The sequence below is a fragment of the Platalea leucorodia genome (genome assembly GCF_965183815.1).
Source record: "Platalea leucorodia genome assembly, contig: HAP1_HAP1_SCAFFOLD_251, whole genome shotgun sequence".
NCBI lineage: Eukaryota > Metazoa > Chordata > Aves > Pelecaniformes > Threskiornithidae > Platalea > Platalea leucorodia.
The window spans coordinates 79,909-98,555 of NW_028121317.1; the positions used below are offsets into that span (position 1 = coordinate 79,909).

Genomic DNA, 18,647 nt, shown 5'->3' on the forward strand with positions numbered 1-18,647 from the left:
ACTACTGCGCCAAAGGTGCTGGTGGTGGCACCGACCCCGGCACTGTGTCCCCGAATCCCAGCTTTTTCATTGAATCCTTGCCCAAAGATCCGGGTTTTGTAGGAAGTCTGGACTCTTGCACCAAGCACAAAACCCTTTAGCGAGCCCAAATCCTCAGCTTTTCGCCCCAATCCCTGCCCTGCATCTCCTGTACGAGGGCTCTGGCTTCACCTTCTCGGTGCCACAGGCAGCCAGAACCTTGCGCCGAGCCCGGACCCCTGTCCTGAGCCCTGAAATCCCCACCCCGCATCCTAAAATCCCAGTATCTTCCCAAAAAAATCCTTGCACCAAGCATCAGCATGCCTGCCCTGAGCCCAGAAATCCCCACCCTGCATCCCAAAATCCCAGCATCTTCCCAAAGCCTCATTATCTTCCCCAAATCCTTGCTCCGAGCCCAGACACCCCTCTCCTGCATCCCAAAATCCTGGCATCTTGCCCAAATCCTTGCTCTGAGTCCAGATCTCTGCCCTGAGCCGAGAAATCCCCACTCAGCATCCCAAAATCCCAGCATCTTCCTAAAATCCTTGCCCTGAGCCCAGAAATCCCCAACCTGAATCCCAGCATCTCCCCAAAAATCCAATTATCCCCCCAAAAATCCAGTTATCCCCCCAAAAATCCTTGCTCTGAGCCCAGAAACCCCCACCCTGAATCCTAAAATCCCATTATCCTCCCAAAATCCTTGCCCTGAGCCCAGAAATCCCCACCTTAAATCCCCAAAACCCAGCACCTTCCCAAAATCCTTGCTCCAAGTCCAGGCCACTGCCCTGAGCCCAGAAATCCCTACCCTGAATCCCAAAAATCCAATTATCCCCCCCAAAATCCAATTATCCCCCCCAAAATCCTTGCTCCGAGCCCAGAAATCCCCACCCTGAATCCCAAAAATCTCATTATCTCCCCCCCAAAATCTAATTATCTCTCCCAAAATCCTTACTCCGAGCCCAGAAATCCCCCCCCCGCACCCCAAAATCCCAGTGTTTTCCCCCAAATCCCAACATCTTCCCCAAAATCCTTGCGCCAGGGAGCAACCACAAAAAAAACCCAACTCATTTCTGGGCTTCCTACCCCAAAACAACGCCGATGACATCAGCGATGAGGGCATTGCAGAGATCACAATTAAATAATCCAACCTAGATTAAGCAGGGAGGGCAATTAAATAATTAAGGCCGACAGATTAATGAAGGCCAGGAAGAGATTGCAATTAATTAATTCGGTGGAAATAAATGATAAGGGGTTTGCAGAGATTGCAATTAATTAATTCAGTGGCAATAAATGATATGGGCTCTGCAGAGATTGCAATTAATTAATTCAGTGGCAATAAATGATAAGGGGTTTGCAGAGATTGCAATTAATTAATTCGGTGGCAATAAATGATAAGGGTTTTGCAGAGATTGCAATTAATTAATTCGGTGGCAATAAATGATAAGGGTTTTGCAGAGATTGCAATTAATTAATTCAGTGGCAATAAATGATAAGGGCTCTGCAGAGATTGCAATTAATTAATTCAGTGGCAATAAATGATAAGGGGTTTGCAGAGATTGCAATTAATTAATTCAGTGGCAATAAATGATATGGGCTCTGCAGAGATTGCAATTAATTAATTCAGTGGCAATAAATGATAAGGGTTTTGCAGAGATTGCAATTAATTAATTCAGTGGCAATAAATGATATGGGCTCTGCAGAGATTGCAATTAATTAATTCAGTGGCAATAAATGATAAGGGTTTTGCAGAGATTGCAATTAATTAATTCGGTGGCAATAAATGATAAGGGCTCTGCAGAGATTGCAATTAATTAATTCAGTGGCAATAAATGATAAGGGTTTTGCAGAGATTGCAATTAATTAATTCGGTGGCAATAAATGATAAGGGGTTTGCAGAGACTGCAATTAATTAATTCAGTGGCAATAAATGATAAGGGCTCTGCAGAGATTGCAATTAATTAATTCAGTGGCAATAAATGATAAGGGGTTTGCAGAGATTGCAATTAATTAATTCAGTGGCAATAAATGATATGGGCTCTGCAGAGATTGCAATTAATTAATTCAGTGGCAATAAATGATAAGGGTTTTGCAGAGATTGCAATTAATTAATTCAGTGGCAATAAATGATAAGGGCTCTGCAGAGATTGCAATTAATTAATTCAGTGGCAATAAATGATAAGGGCTCTGCAGAGATTGCAATTAATTAATTCAGTGGCAATAAATGATAAGAGCTCTGCAGAGATTGCAATTAAAAAAATTCATTATAAACGAGATCTAAGGGTGCACTGCAGCGTCTGCAATTAAAGAATTCAGGGTAAATAAGACATAAAAGTGCACTGCAGAGCTTGCAATTAAATTAATCAGGGTAAATAAGTATTAAGGGCACTGCAGAGCCTGCAATTAAATAATTCAGTGTAATTAAGATCTAAGGGGGCACTGCAGAGCTTGCAATTAATTAATTCAAGGTAAACAGGACATAAAAATGCACTGCAGAGCTTGCAATTAAATTAATTGGGGTAATTAAGATATGAGGGTGCACTGCAGAGCTTGCAATTAATTAATTCAACGTACAAAAATAGGAGGGCTCACGGCAGAGCTTGCAATTAAATAATTCAGGGTAAATAAAACATAAGGGTGCACTGCAGAGCTTGCAATTAAAGAATTCGGGGTAAATAAGTGATCAAGGTGCTGCAGAGCTTGCAATTAAATTAATCAGGGTAAATAAGTGATAAGGGCCCGCCAGAGAGATTGCAATTAAATAATTCAAATATTAAAAAATTATAAGGGCTCACTGCAGAGCTTGCAATTAAAGAATTCGATATAAAAAAGATATAAGGGGGCACTGCAGAGCTTGCAATTAAAGAATTCGATATAAAAAAGATATAAGGGGGCACTGCAGAGCTTGCAATTAAATAATTCGCTATAAAAAAGATATGAGGGCGTGCTGCAGAGCTTGCAATTAAATAATTCAGTGTAAATAAAGCATAAGGGTGCGCTGTGGAGATTGCAATTAAATAATTCAGTATAAAAAGATATAAGGGGGCACTGCAGAGCTTGCAATTAAATAATTCGATATAAAAAAGATATGAGGGTGCGCTGCAGAGCTTGCAATTAAATAATTCAGTGTAAATAAAGCATAAGTGTGCGCTGCGGAGATTGCAACGAGATAATTTAATGTACATCTGCGATAAGGGTCCGGCCGAGCTTGCAATTAAACGATACGCTGCAAAGAAGTGCGAAGGGCTCACTGCAGGGCTTGCAATGAAAAAAATCGAGTGTGATTCTGTGATTAATTCCCCAGGGACCTCGCAATTAAATAATTCGGCGCACACCTGCGATGAATTCCCTAGAGACCTCGCAATTAAATAATTCGGCGCACACCTGCGATGAAATCCCTGGAGATCTCGCAATTAAATAATACGGCGTACACCTGCGATGAATTCCCTAGAGCTAGTGCAATTAAAGAATTCGGCGTAAACAAGTGATCCGGGTGCCCAGCAGAGCTTGCAATTAAAGAATTCAAATCCCCACCACTAACGAGCAGCTGGCAGAGATTTGCAATTAAAACACCGGGTAGGGCCGAGGGGTGGGGGTGGACCCCTCCCATGCAAATCCCCGGCACCCAGCGCCTTTAAAACCCCCCGATCCCACCATGGTGGCACATCCCCAGTCTCCCCTACCCTTCTCCTCTCCACCATGGGCATCCACTTGGCCTCCACCTTCCTCCTCCTCCTCACAGCCCTGCCAGGTAGGTCCCAGCCCCGCCGACCCCCTCCCCGGGCGCGGATTTGGGGGGCGATGGCGGGAGCGGGCGACTCAATTCTGTCCTTCCTCCCTCCCCAGGGCTGCGGGCGGCCGTGCAGCTGGTGGAGAGCGGAGGGGGCCTCCAGCCACCCGGGGGGTCCCTGACCCTCGTCTGCAAGGCCTCCGGCGTCGACTTCAGCAGCTACAGCATGGAGTGGGTGCGACAGGCGCCCGGGAAGGGGCTTGAGTGGGTCGCGGGTATTGGCAGCTATGGTAGCACATACTACGCGTCGGCGGTCAAAGGGCGCTTCACCATCTCCGTGGACAAGTCCCGGAGCACGGTCACGCTGCAGATGAACAGCCTGAAGGTCGAAGACACGGCCACCTACTACTGCGCGAAAGCTGCTCACAGCGGCGCCAGCCTCGTGTGCGGCTGGCGAAAAACCCAGCGTTGGCTGGTTGTCCCGTGGGAGACGGAGGGCGGCGATGCGTGGCGACTCTTTGCCGCGCTTGAGCAGCCGCGGCCGCTGAGTCAGGGTTTTGCTGCGAGCCCGGATCCTTTCTGTGGTGCCCAAGAGCTGTTGCATGGAGCCCAGACCCGTGTGAAGCACCCAAGAGCCTTTACAGGGCACCCAAGCACCATTGCACAGAGCCTGGACCCTTTGCGTGGCACCCAAGCCCCCTTGCACGGAGAATGAGACCCTTTGCGCAGCACCCAGACCCTTGCATGGTGCACAAGAGCCTTGCAAGGGTCCCAGACCCTTTGCAGGGCACCCAAGCCCCCTTGCACAAAGCCCAGAACCTCGTGGTCCGCTCAAGTGCCCCTTGCCAGGCACCCAGACCCCCTTGCACGGAGCCCAGACCCCTTGCGGGGCACCCAAGTGCCCTTTGCACAGAGTCCAGACATGTTACACGTTGCCCAAGAACCAAGATGAGATCCAAATATGGAGATGATTTTGCCATTTCTGGCAAGTTTTGCCAAAATCTGGGGATGTTTTGTCCTTTTGGGCCACTTTTGGCCCCAAAATGGGCCTGCTTTGGCTCTTCGGATAGGTTTCACCCAAAACCTGGGCACGCTTTGTCTCTTTGGATCAGTTTTGCCCCAAATCTGGGCAGGCTTTGCCTTTTATGGCCAATTTCGCCCAAAATCTAGGCCTGCTTTGGCTCTTTGGGCCCTTCTCGACCGAAATCGGGGCATGCTTTGGTACTTCAGGCCACTTTCAACCTCAGTTTGGGGAGGTTTTGCCCCTTAGGGCCCTTTTCGACCCAAACGTGGGCCCGCTGCGGCTCTGTGGGCCCTTCTCGACCCAAACGTGGGCCCGCCGCGGCTCTGTGGGCCCTTCTCGACCCAAACGTGGGCCCGCCGCGGCTCTGTGGGCCCTTCTCGACCCAAACGTGGGCCCGCCGTGGCTCTGTGGGCCTTTCTCGACCCAAACGTGGGCCCGCCGTGGCTCTGTGGGCCAGTTTTGACCCAAATCTTGGCCTGCTTTGCCCTGTAGGGCTACTTTTGACCCAAGTCTGGGCACACTTTGCCCTTTGGGGTCAGTTTTGGCCCAAATCTGGGCCGGCTGTGGCTCTGTGGGCCTTTCTCGACCCAAATCTGGGCCCACTGTGGCTCTTCAGGCCACTTTCAATGAAAATCTGGACAGGCTTTGCCTTTTATGGCCATTCTCGACCCAACTGTGGGCCTGCTGTGGCTCTTTGGGCCTTTCTCCACCCAAATCAGAGACCACTGTTGATCTTTGGGCTATTCTCAACCCAAATCTGTGCATGCTTTGCCCTTTTTGACCAGGTTTGACTGAAATCTGGGCACGCTTTGCCTCTTTGGGCCAATTTTGCTCCTAATCTGGGAAAGCTTTGACTCTTTGAGCTAGTGTGGCCCCAAAATCTGGGTGTGTATTGGGTCTTTGGGCCATTCTCGACCCAAATCTGGGTACGCTGTGGTTCTTTGGGCCAATTTTGACCCAGCTCTTGGACTGCTTTGCCCTTTAGGGCCACTTTCAACCCAAATCTGGGCATGCTTTGCCCTTTAGGGCCAGTTTTGGCCCAAATCTGGGCATGCTTTAACTCTTCCAGCCAGTCTGGCCCCAAAGCTGGCTGTGTTTTGGCTCTTTGGGCCAAATCTCTCGACCCCAATCTGGGCACGCTTCTCCTTTTATGACTGTTTATGTGCCAAATACGGGGATATTTTTCCCTTTTGCCCATTTTAGCCACAAACCTGGGCAGGCTTTTCCTTTTACAACTATTTATACCCTCAGTTTGGGAATGGTTTTGCCCTTTCTGGCTCGTTTGGCCCCAAACCTGGGGGCGCTTTGCCCTTTCTGGCCAGTTTTCCCCTAAACTTTGGCATTTCTCAGCCTTTTGAGATCCCACATTGGGATGCTTTTGCCATTCAGGACTGGGTTTGGGTGCGGGAGGGAGGAGCGGAGGCTGTGGCCGCTCGGGCGTGCGGCCCCGCAGAGGAGGGGGCTGCGCCGGGGGATTTTGTGCGACCCTGTGGCACCGTGGGTGCTGGTGGTTATACTGGTAGTGGTTGGGTTACCACGGTGGTGCAGGCAATGACAAAAACGGTGCCGGGCTCTCAGCTCGGCTCCCGCCAGCGGCTGCGCCCGGGGGGGCCTTTCCCGGGGGACCAGCCCCCGCTTGGGCCCTCTTCCCCTTCCTGCCCCTTCTGCACCAAACCTGGGCAGCTTTTGCCCTTTTAATGCAAGTTTTGCAGCCAACCTGGGGAGGTTTGGCCTCTTAAATCCCTGTTTTACCCCCGCTGCGGGTGTCTTCTGCCCTTCATGGCCACATTTGTTCCAAATCTGAGAGCACTCTTGCCTTTTAACATCTTTTTCGCTTGGAGTGGTGATGCCTTTCCTTTTGGGGCCATTTTTGCCCTAAATCTGGGCCTATTTTACCCATTATTGTCATTTTTTCAGCAACTCGGGGGATGTTTTTATGTGTTTGGGCCAATTTTGCCGCATCTCTGGGCATGCTTTATCCTTTTTGGCCAGTTTTGGCCCAGATATGGGCACGCGTTGGCTCTTTGGGCCACTTTCGACTGAAATCTGCATGTGCTTTGCCCTTTTTGACCTGTTCTGACTTAAATCTTGGCATACTTTGCTTCTTTGGGCAAGTTTTGACCCAAATCTGGGCATGCTTTGACTCTTTGGGCCAGTTTGGCCCCAAAATTTGGATGTGTTTTGGCTCTTTGGTGTTTTTGACCCAAAGGTGGGCCCGCCGTGGCTCTGTGGGCCTTTCTTGACCCAAATCTGGGCATGCTTTGCCCTTTTTGACCACTTTTGACTGAAATCTGGGCACGCTTTGACTCTTTGGGCCAATTTTGCTCCAAATTTGGTCCCTCTTTGCCTCTTTGGCCAGTTTCGACCCAAATCTGGGCACGCTTTGCCCTTTAGGGTCAATTTCTTACCAAACCTGGGTCCGCTGTGTCTCCTCGGGCCTTTCTCGACCCAAATCTGGGCCTGCTTTGACTATTTGGGCCACTTTCTACCCAAATCTGGGCACGCTTTGCCTTTTATGGCCAATTTCGACCCAAATCTGGGCCCGCTGTGGCTCTTTGGGCCTTTGTCGACCCAAATTTGGGCCCACTGTGACTCTTTGGGGCCCTTTCAACCCAAATCTGGGCAGGCTTTGTCTTTTATGGCCAATTTTACCTCAAACCTGGGCCCGCTGTGGCTCTTTAGGCCATTCTCAACCCAAATGTGGGCCCACCATGGATCTTTAGGTCATTCTTGACCCAAATCTGGTCCCGCCGTGGCTCTTGGGCCATTCTTGACCCTTTTCCCTTTATGGACCTTTTTGCCCCCAAATGAGGATGCTTTTGTTTCCCATTGCCAGTTTGGCAACAAAGCTGGGGCTGTTGGCCCTTTGTGGCCAGTTTGTGTGAAATACGGGGCTGCTTTTGCCCTTTACGGCCATTTTTGGACCTAATATGAAGACGCTTTGCCCTCTCTTGCCACTTTTGCAGAAATATGGGGTGGTTTTACCTTTTCTGGCCATGGTTGCCCCAAACCTGTGGATGTTTTGCCCTTTGTGGCTAATTTTGCCCTGAATGGGAGCATGGCTCTTGCCCTTACGGACATTTCTGCCCCACATGTGGGGCTGTATTTGCCCTTTGCGGCTCTTCTAGGAACAAATATGGGGATGTTTTGTGTTTTATGCCCATTTCTATTGGAGATATGAGGATGCTTTTGCACCTGATGCCCATTTTACCAGTGACTCTGGGGTTATTTTTCCCTTGGAAGGGTATTTTTGGGTGCGGGAGGGAGGAGCGGAGGCTGTGGCCGCTCGGGCGTGCGGCCCCGCAGAGGAGGGGGCTGCGCCGGGGGATTTTGTGCGACCCTGTGGCACCGTGGCTGATGATGGTGGTTATGGTGGTTGGAGAACTGGTTACCACGGTGGTGCAGGCGGTGACAAAAACGGTGCCGGGCTCTCAGCTCGGCTCCCGCCAGCGGCTGCGCCCGGGGGGGCCTTTCCCGGGGGACCAGCCCCCGCTTGGGCCCTCTTCCCCTTCCTGCCCCTTCTGCACCAAACCTGGGCAGCTTTTGCCCTTTTAATGCAAGTTTTGCAGCCAACCTGGGGAGGTTTGGCCTCTTAAATCCCTGTTTTACCCCCGCTGCGGGTGTCTTCTGCCCTTCATGGCCACATTTGTTCCAAATCTGAGAGCACTCTTGCCTTTTAACATCGTTTTCGCTTGAAGTGGTGATGCCTTTCCTTTTGGGGCCATTTTTGCCCTAAATCTGGGCCTATTGTACCCATTATTGTCAGTTTTTCAGCAACTCTGGGGATGTTTTTCCCTAATATTTACAATTTTGCCCCAACTCTGGGCATGCTTTAACATTTTTTGGCCAGTTTTGCCCCAAATCTGGGCCCACTTTGTTTCTTCGGGCCACTTTCAACCCAACTCTGGGCATGCTTTGCCCTTTTTGACCAGTTTTGACTGAAATCTGTGTAGGCTTTACAATTTTTGGCTAGTTGCAGCACATATCTGTGTATGCTTTGGCTCTTTGGGCCACTTTAAACGTAAATCTGGGTGTACTTTGCCCTTTTTGACCAGTTTTGAATGAAATGTGGGCAGGCTTTGCCTTTTTGGGCCAGTTTTGACCCAAATCTGGGCATGCTTTGACTCTTTGGGCCAGTGTTGACCCAAAATCTGGGTGTGTTTTGGCTCTTTGGGCCATTCTCGACCCAAATCTGGGCCCGCTGTGGCTCTTTGCGCCTTTCTTGTCCCAAATCTGGGCCCACCATGGCTCTTTGGTCCTTTTTCGACCCAAATGTGGGTCTGCTTTGGCTCTTTGGGCCATTCTTGACCTGAATCTGGGCCTGCTTTGGCTCTTCAGGGCACTTTGACCCAAATCTGGTCAGGCTTTGCCTTTTATGGCCCATTTTACACAAAATTTGGGCCCACTGTGGCTCTTTGGGCCTTTCTTGACCCCAATCTGAGCAGGCTCTGCCTCTTTGGACCAGTTTTGAGCCAAATCTGGGCATGCTTTGACTCTTGGGGCCAGTTTGGCCCCAAAATCTGGATGTGTTTTGGCTCCTTGGGCTGTTTTCGACCCAAACGTGGGCCTACCATGGCTCTGTGAGCCGTTCTCGACCCAAATGTGGGCACGCTGTGGTTCTTTGGGCCAGTTTTGACCCAAATCTTGGCCTGCTTTGCCCTGTAGGGCTACTTTTGACCCAAGTCTGGGCACACTTTGCCCTTTGGGGTCAGTTTTGGCCCAAATCTGGGCCGGCTGTGGCTCTGTGGGCCTTTCTCGACCCAAATCTGGGCCCACTGTGGCCTTTCAGGCCACTTTTGACCAAAATCTGGACAGGCTTTGCCTTTTATGGCCGTTCTCGACCCAACTGTGGGCCTGCTGTGGCTCTTTGGGCCTTTCTCCACCCAAATCAGAGACCACTGTTGATCTTTGGGCTATTCTCAACCCAAATCTGGGCATGCTTTGCCCTTTTTGACCAGGTTTGACTGAAATCTGGGCACGCTTTGACTCTTCGGGCCAATTTTGCTCCAAATCTGGGCAAGTTTTGACTCTTTGGGCCACTGTGGCCCCAAAATCTTGGTGTGTTTTGGCTCTTTGGGCCATTCTCGACCCAAATCTGGGCACATGTCTCTTTTTATGACTGGTTTTCCCCCAAATATGGGGATATTTTTCCCTTTTGCTCATTTTAGCCACAAACCTGGGCAGGCTTTTCCTTTTACAACTATTCATACCCTCAGTTTGGGAATGTTTTTGCCCTTATGGCTCGTTTGGCCCCAAACCTCGGGGCGCTTTGCCCTTTCTGGCCAGTTTTCCCCTAAACTATGGCATTTCTCAGCCTTTTTAGATCCCACATTGGGATGCTTTTGCCATTCAGGACTGGGTTTGGGTGCGGGAGGGAGGAGCGGAGGCTGTGGCCGCTCGGGCGTGCGGCCCCGCAGAGGAGGGGGCTGCGCTGGGGGATTTTGTGCGACCCTGTGGCACCGTGGGTGCTGGTGGTTGTTGTGGTGCTGCTTGTCACGGTGGTGCAGGCAATGACAAAAACGGTGCCGGGCTCTCAGCTCGGCTCCCGCCAGCGGCTGCGCCCGGGGGGGCCTTTCCCGGGGGACCAGCCCCCGCTTGGGCCCTCTTCCCCTTCCTGCCCCTTCTGCACCAAACCTGGGCAGCTTTTGCCCTTTTAATGCAAGTTTTGCAGCCAACCTGGGGAGGTTTTGCCTCTTAAATCCCTGTTTTACCCCCGCTGCGGGTGTCTTCTGCCCTTCATGGCCACATTTGTTCCAAGTCTGAGAGCACTCTTGCCTTTTAATATCTTTTTCGCTTGAAGTGGTGATGCCTTTCCTTTTGGGACCATTTTTGCCCTCAATCTGGGCCTATTTTACCCATTCTTGTCAATTTTTCAGCAAGTCTGGGGATGTTTTTCCCTAATATTTACAATTTTGCCCTTCTCTGGGCACGCTTTACCGTTTTCAAACAGTTTTGGCCCAAGTATGGGCACGTGTTGGCTCTTTGGGCCACTTTCAACCCAACTCTGGGCATGCTTTGCCCTTTTTGACCAGTTTTGACTGAAATCTGTGTAGGTTTTACAATTTTTGGCTAGTTTCACTGCAAATCTGTGTATGCTTCAGCTCTTTGGGCCACTTTCGACCCAAATCTGGACGTGCTTTGCCCTTTTTGACCAGTTTTGCCTGAAATCTGGGTACGCTTTGCCTCTTTGGGCCAGTTTTGACCCAAATCTGGAGATGCTTTGACTCTTTGGGCCAGTTTGGCCCCAAAATCTGGGTGTGTTTTGGCTCTTTGGGCACTTCTCGACCCAAACGTGGGCCCACCGTGGCTCTTTGGGCCTTTCTCGACCCAAATCTGGGCATGCTTTGCCCTTTTTGACCAGTTTTGACTGAAGTCTGGGCGTGCTTTGACTCTTTGGTCCAATTTTGCTCCAAATTTGGGCCCTCTTTGCCTCTTTGGGCCAGTTTTGACCCAAATCTTGGCCTGTTTTGCCCTTTAGGGCCACTTTCGACCCACGTCTGGGCACGCTTTGCCCTTTAGGGTCAGTTTTGGCCCAAATCAGGGCACGCTGTGGCTCTGTGGGCCTTTCTTGACCGAGATTTGGGCCCGTTTTTGGGCAGGTTTTGCCACTTAGGGCCATTCTCAGCCCAAATCTGGGCCCGCTTTTCCCTTTTACAACTATTTATGCCCTCAGTTTGGGAATGTTTTTGCCCTTTCTGGCTCGGTTGCCAGAAGAAGGGGCTGCGCCGGGGGATTTTGTGCGCCCCTGTGTCACCGTGGACAGTGCTGGTACTGGTTGTGCTTTGTGTGGCACTGGATGGTGACATTTAGGACCGCTGTTGTCCTGAGTATGAGGCTGCTTTTGGCTTTTGGGGCCAATTCAGCAGGAAATCGGAGGGTGTTTTGCGTTTATGGCCATTTTTGCCCCCAGGATGGGGTCATTTTGCCCTTTCTCCCCGGTTCTGCCCAACCCGAGGGATGCTTTTTCCTTCTGGGGTGACTTTTGCAGCAAACGTGGGGAGGTGTTGTGCTTCATTCCCAGTTTTTACCAGTCAATGTGGGGTGGTTTTTCCCTTTTCTGGGCATTTTGGGTGCGGGAGGGAGGAGCGGAGGCTGTGGCCGCTCAGGCGTGCGGCCCCGCAGAGGAGGGGGCTGCGCCGGGGGGATTTTGTGCGACCCTGTGGCACCGTGGGTACTGTTCGATATCGATGTGGTCCTAGCTGGTGTAGTGGTGCTTACCACGGTGGTGCAGGCGGTGACAAAAACGGTGCCGGGCTCTCAGCTCGGCTCCCGCCAGCGGCTGCGCCCGGGGGGGCCTTTCCCGGGGGACCAGCCCCCGCTTGGGCCCTCTTCCCCTTCCTGCCCCTTCTGCACCAAACCTGGGCAGCTTTTGCCCTTTTAATGCAAGTTTTGCACCAAATCTGGGGATGGTTTGCCTCTTTAGGTCAGTTTTGCCCCACATCTGGGGACGTTTTGCTCTTTTGGCCAGAGCTGAAGGACCTATGGGGCTGTTTTGCAGTTTGTGTACTGTTTTGCCCCAAATCTGGGCATATTTTGCTTTTAGGACCTTTTTTGTCCGAAGGATGAGGATGCTATTGCTGTTTATGACCATTTCTGTGCCAGGTGTTGGTATCTTTTGCCCTTTATGTTGCTTTTGCCCCAAATATTGGCACGGTTTCGGCTTTTATGCCCCGTTCTGCCGTGAATACGGGGATGTTTTGCCTCTTCTGTCCACTTTTGCCCCAAATCCGAGGTTGGTTTGCAGTTTATGCCCACTTTTACCACACAAATGCGCATGCAATTGTCTTTTACGACCTTTTTTGCCCCGAATATGAGGATGCTTTTGGCGTGTAGGGCCAGTCTGCAGCCAGTTTGAGGATGTTTTCTCTTTTCATGCCATTTTTCTCCCCATATGAGGATCCTTTTGCCCTTTACCCCCACTTCTGCCCAACTCTAGGGATGCTTTTTCCTTCTGTGGCAAGTTTTGCAGCAAATCCGGGGATGTTTTGCCCTTTCTGAGCAGTTTTGCCCCAAATCTGGGGATGCTTTTCCCCTCAAGGCACTTTTTGCCCCTGAGGATGGGGACGCTTTTGCCTTCCATGGGGTTTTGCCCCCAATATCAAGATGCTTTTTCCTTTAGAGACACCTTGGCCCAAGCTCTGGGCACGTTTTAGACCTTTTTGGCCTTTTTTGGGCCCAATATGAAGATGCTTTGCCCTCTATTGCCAGTTTTGCATAAAAAATCGGGGTGTTTTACCTTTTAGGGCCATGTTTGCCCCAGAAGTGGGGTAGATTTTGCTCTTGATGGAGAGTTTTGCCCAGAATATTGGCATTTCTCTGCCTTTTCTGGCCATGGTTGCCCCAAATCTGTGGATGTTTTGCCCTTTGTGGCTAATTTTGCCCTGAATGGGAGCATGGCTCTTGCCCTTACGGACATTTTTGCCCCACGTGTGGGGCTGTATTTGCCCTTTGCGGCTCTTCTAGGAACAAATATGGGGATGTTTTGTGTTTTACGCCCATTTCTGTTGGAGATATGAGGATGCTTTTGCACCTGATGCCCATTTTACCAGTGACTCTGGGGTTATTTTTCCCTTGGAAGGGTATTTTTGGGTGCGGGAGGGAGGAGCGGAGGCTGTGGCCGCTCGGGCGTGCGGCCCCGCAGAGGAGGGGGCTGCGCCGGGGGGATTTTGTGCGACCCTGTGGCACCGTGGGTGCTGGTGGTTATGGTTGTGCTGGTTGTGCTGGTTACGGTTATTGTGCTTATCACGGTGGTGCAGGCAATGACAAAAACGGTGCCGGGCTCTCAGCTCGGCTCCCGCCAGCGGCTGCGCCCGGGGGGGCCTTTCCCGGGGGACCAGCCCCCGCTTGGGCCCTCTTCCCCTTCCTGCCCCTTCTGCACCAAACCTGGGCAGCTCTTGCCCTTTTAATGCAAGTTTTGCAGCCAACCTGGGGAGGTTTGGCCTCTTAAATCCCTGTTTTACCCCCGCTGCGGGTGTCTTCTGCCCTTCATGGCCACATTTGTTCCAAATCTGAGAGCACTCTTGCCTTTTAACATCATTCTTGCCTAAAGTGCTGATGCCTTTCCTTTTGGGGCCATTTTTGCCCTCAATCTGGGCCTATTTTACCCATTCTTGTCAATTTTTCAGCACTCGGGGGATGTTATTTCCCTATTTATGCAATTTTGCCCCAAATCTGGGCGTGCTTTGCCCTTTTTCGCTAGTTTTGGCACAAATACAGGCACGCTTTGGCTGTTTGGGCCAGTCTTCACCCAAATCTGGGCGTGCTTTTCCCCTTTTTGACCAGTTTTGACTGAAATCTCATCATCCTTTACAATTTTTGGCTAGTTTCAACGCAAATCTCTGTATGCTTTGGCCCTTTGGGTTACTTTCGACCTAAATCTTGGCGTTCTTTACCCTTTTTGACCAGTTTTGACTGAAATGTGGGCACGCTTTGCCTCTTAGGGTCAGCGTTGACCCAAATCTGGGCGTGCTTTGACACTTTGGGCCAATTTTTCTCCAAATTTGGGCACGCTTTGAAGGTTGGGTCATTCTCGACCCAAATCTGGGCACACTTTGTATCTTTGGGCCAGTTTTGACCCAAATCTGGGTGTGTGCTTTGGCTCTTTGGGCCATTCTTGACCCATACCGGGGCCCGCCGTGGCTCTGTGGGCCTTTCTCGACCCAAATCTGGGCCCGCTGTGGTTCTTCGGGCCAGTTTTGACCCAAATCTTGGCCTGCTTTGCCCTTTAGGGCCACTGTCGACCCATATCTGGGCACGCTTTGCCCATTAGGGTCAGTTTTGGCCCAAATCTGGGCCCGTCGTGGCTCTTTGGGCCTTTCTCAACCCAAATTTTGGCCCGCCGTGGTTCTTTGGGACACTTTTGACCCCAATCTGGGCCCCCTGTGGCTCTTGGGGCATTCTCAATCCAAATCTGGGCACGTTTTTCCTTTTAGAACTGCTTATACCCTGCTTTTGGGAAGGTTTTTGCCCTTTCTGGCTCGGTTGCCAGAAGAAGGGGCTGCGCCGGGGGATTTTGTGCGCCCCTGTGTCACCGTGGACAGTGCTGGTACTGGTTGTGCTTTGTGTGGCACTGGATGGTGACATTTAGGACCGCTGTTGTCCTGAGTATGAGGCTGCTTTTGGCTTTTGGGGCCAATTCAGCAGGAAATCGGAGGGTGTTTTGCGTTTATGGCCATTTTTGCCCCCAGGATGGGGTCATTTTGCCCTTTCTCCCCGGTTCTGCCCAACCGAGGGATGCTTTTTCCTTCTGGGGTGACTTTTGCAGCAAACGTGGGGAGGTGTTGTGCTTCATTCCCAGTTTTTTACCAGTCAATGTGGGGTGGTTTTTCCCTTCTTCTGGGCATTTTGGGTGCGGGAGGAGGAGCGGAGGCTGTGGCCGCTCGGGCGTGCGGCCCCGCAGAGGAGGGGGCTGCGCCGGGGGGATTTTGTGCGACCCTGTGGCACTGTGGCTTGTACTTATGGTTATTGGTGTGCTGCTGATTTACCACGGTGGTGCAGGCAATGACAAAAACGGTGCGGGCTCTCAGCTCGGCTCCCGGCAGCGGCTGCGCCCGGGGGGGCCTTTCCCGGGGGACCAGCCCCCGCTTGGGCCCTCTTCCCCTTCCTGCCCCTTCTGCACCAAACCTGGGCAGCTTTTGCCCTTTTAATGCAAGTTTTGCAGCCAACCTGGGGAGGTTTGGCCTCTTAAATCCTGTTTTACCCCGCTGCGGGTGTCTTCTGCCCTTCATGGCCACATTTGTTCCAAATCTGAGAGCACTCTTGCCTTTTAACATCATTCTTGCTCGAATTGGTGATGCCTTTCCTTTTGGGGCCATTTTTGCCCTAAATCTGGGTATATTTTACCCATTCTTGTCAGTTTTTCAGCAACTCTGGGGATGTTTTTCCCTAATATTTACAATTTTGCCCCAACTCTGGGCATGCTTTAACATTTTTTGGCCAGTTTTGCCCCAAATCTGGGCCCGCTTTGTTTCTTCGGGCCACTTTCACCCCAACTCTGGGCATGCTTTGCCTTTGTGACCAGTTTTGACTGAAATCTGTGTAGGCTTTACAATTTTTGGCTAGTTGCAGCACATATCTGTGTATGCTTTGGCTCTTTGGGCCACTTTCAACGTAAATCTGGGTGTGCTTTGCCCTTTTTGACCAGTTTTGAATGAAATGTGGGCAGGCTTTGCCTCTTTGGGCCACTTTTGACCCAAATCTGGGCATGCTTTGACTCTTCGGGCCAGTGTTGACCCAAAATCTGGGTGTGTTTTGGCTCTTTGGGCCATTCTCGACCCAAATCTGGGCCTGCTGTGGCTCTTTGCGCCTTTCTTGTCCCAAATCTGGGCCCACCATGGCTCTTTGGTCTTTTTTCGACCCAAATGTGGGTCTGCTTTGGCTCTTTGGGCCAGTTTGACCCAAATCTTGGCCTGCTTTGCCCTTTAGGGCCACTTTTGACCCACGTCTGGGCACTCTTTGCCCTTTAGGGTCACTTTTGGCCCAAATTTGGGCCCGCTGTGGCTCTTTGGGCCTTTCTCAACCCAAATGTGGGCAGGCTCTGCCTCTTTGGGACACTTTTGAGCCAAATCTAGGCATGCTTTGGCTCTTTGGGCCACTTCACAGCCAAATCTGGGCGAGCTTTTGCCCTTTTTGACCAGTTTTGACTGAAATCTGGGTGTGCTTTGACTCTTTGGGCCGATTTTGCTCCAAATCTGTGCACGCTTTTCCCTTTAGAGCTATTTATACCCTCAGGTTGGGAATGTTTTTGCCCTTTCTGGCCAGGTTTCCCCTAAACATTGGCGTTTCTCAGCCTTTTGTGGCCATTTTTGCCCCAGCTCTGGGGAACTCTTGCCCTTTCTGGCTCATTTTGCCCTGAAGACGGGCGTTTCTCTGCCTTTTCTGGGCGTTTTGGCCCGTCATGGGGTTGTAGTTGCCCTCGGTAGCTTTTTTAGCAGCAGGGGATGGGAAGGTTTTGCTCTTCCTGGCCGTTTTGCCCCGCATTGGGATGCTTTTTGCCATTCAGGACTGGGTTTGGGTGCGGGAGGGAGGAGCGGAGGCTGTGGCCGCTCGGGCGTGCGGCCCCGCAGAGGAGGGGGCTGCGCCGGGGGATTTTGTGCGACCCTGTGGCACCGTGGGTGCTGGTAGTGGTTGTTGTGGTGATGTTTATCACGGTGGTGCAGGCAATGACAAAAACGGTGCCGGGCTCTCAGCTCGGCTCCCGCCAGCGGCTGCGCCCGGGGGGGCCTTTCCCGGGGGACCAGCCCCCGCTTGGGCCCTCTTCCCCCTCTTCCCCTTCCTTGCCCCTTCTGCACCAAACCTGGGCAGCTTTTGCCCTTTTAATGCAAGTTTTGCAGCCAACCTGGGGAGGTTTGGCCTCTTAAATCCCTGTTTTACCCCCGCTGCGGGTGTCTTCTGCCCTTCATGGCCACATTTGTTCCAAATCTGAGAGCACTCTTGCCTTTTAATATCGTTTTCCGCTTCAAGTGGTGATGCCTTTCCTTTTGGGAGCATTTTTGCCCTCAATCTGGGCCTATTTTACCCATTCTTTGTCAGTTTTTCAGCAACTCTGGGGATGTTTTTCCCTAATATTTACAATTTTGCCCCAACTCTGGGCATGCTTTAACATTTTTGGCCAGTTTTGCCCCAAATCTGGCCCACTTTGTTTCTTCGGGCCACTTTCAAACCCAACTCTGGGCATGCTTTGCCCTTTTTGACCAGTTTTGACTGAAATCTGTGTAGGCTTTACAAGTTTTGGCTAGTTGCAGCACATATCTGTGTATGCTTTGGCTCTTTGGGCCACTTTCCAACATAAATCTGGGTGTGCTTTGCCCTTTTTTGACCAGTTTTGAATGAAATGTGGCAGGCTTTGCCTCTTTGGGCCAGTTTTGACCCAAATCTGGGCATGCTTTGACTCTTCGGGCCAGTGTTGACCCAAAATCTGGGTGTGTTTTGGCTCTTTGGGCCATTCTCGACCCAAATCTGGGCCCGCTGTGGCTCTTTGCGCCTTTTCTTGTCCCAAACTCTGGGCCCACCATGGCTCTTTGGTCTTTTTTCGACCCAAATGTGGGTCTCCTTTGGCTCTTTGGGGCCAGTTTTTGACCCAAATCTTGGCCTGCTTTGCCCTTTAGGGCACTTTTGACCCACGTCTGGGCACGCTTTGCCCTTTAGGGGTCAGTTTTGGCCCAAAATCAGGGCACGCTGTGGCTCTTTGGGCCTTTCTCAACCCAAATGTGGGGGCAGGCTCTGCCTCTTTGGGCCAGTTTTGAGCCAAATCTAGGCATGCTTTGGCTCTTTGGGCCACTTTAACAGCCAAATCTGGGCGAGCTTTGCCTGTTTTGACCAGTTTTGACTGAAATCTGGGTGTGCTGGGGTTGTAGTTGCCCTCGGTAGCTTTTTAGCAGCAGGGGATGGGAAGGTTTTGCTCTTCCTGGCCGTTTTGCCCCGCATTGGGATGCTTTTGCCATTCAGGACTGGGTTTGGGTGCGGGAGGGAGGAGCGGAGGCTGTGGCCGCTTGGGCGTGCGGCCCCGCAGAGGAGGGGGCTGCGCCGGGGGATTTTGTGCGACCCTGTGGCACCGTGGGGTGCTGGTGGTGGGTTATGCTTGTGGTGGTTATGGTTATAGTGCTTACCACGGTGGTGCAGGCAATGACAAAAACGGTGCCGGGCTCTCAGCTCGGCTCCCGCCAAGCGGCCTGCGCCCGGGGGGGGCCTTTCCCCGGGGGACCAGCCCCCGCTTGGGCCCTCTTCCCCTTCCTGCCCCTTCCGCACCAAACCTGGGCAGCTTTTGCCCTTTTAACGCAAGTTTTGCAGCCACCTGGGGAGGTTTGGCCTCTTAAATCCCTGGTTTACCCCCGCTGCGGGTGTCTTCTGCCCTTCATGGCCACACTTGTTCCAAATCTG

General features: G+C 51.6%; 1 gene segment (V, D, J or C); it reads left to right on the plus strand.

Moving 5' to 3' along the window:
- Window positions 1-3,684: 3,684 nt before the first annotated feature.
- LOC309603912 (immunoglobulin heavy variable 3-23-like) lies at window positions 3,685-4,460 on the plus strand. The segment is given in 2 exons: window positions 3,685-3,766; window positions 3,862-4,460.
- The last annotated feature ends 14,187 nt before the right edge of the window (window positions 4,461-18,647 follow it).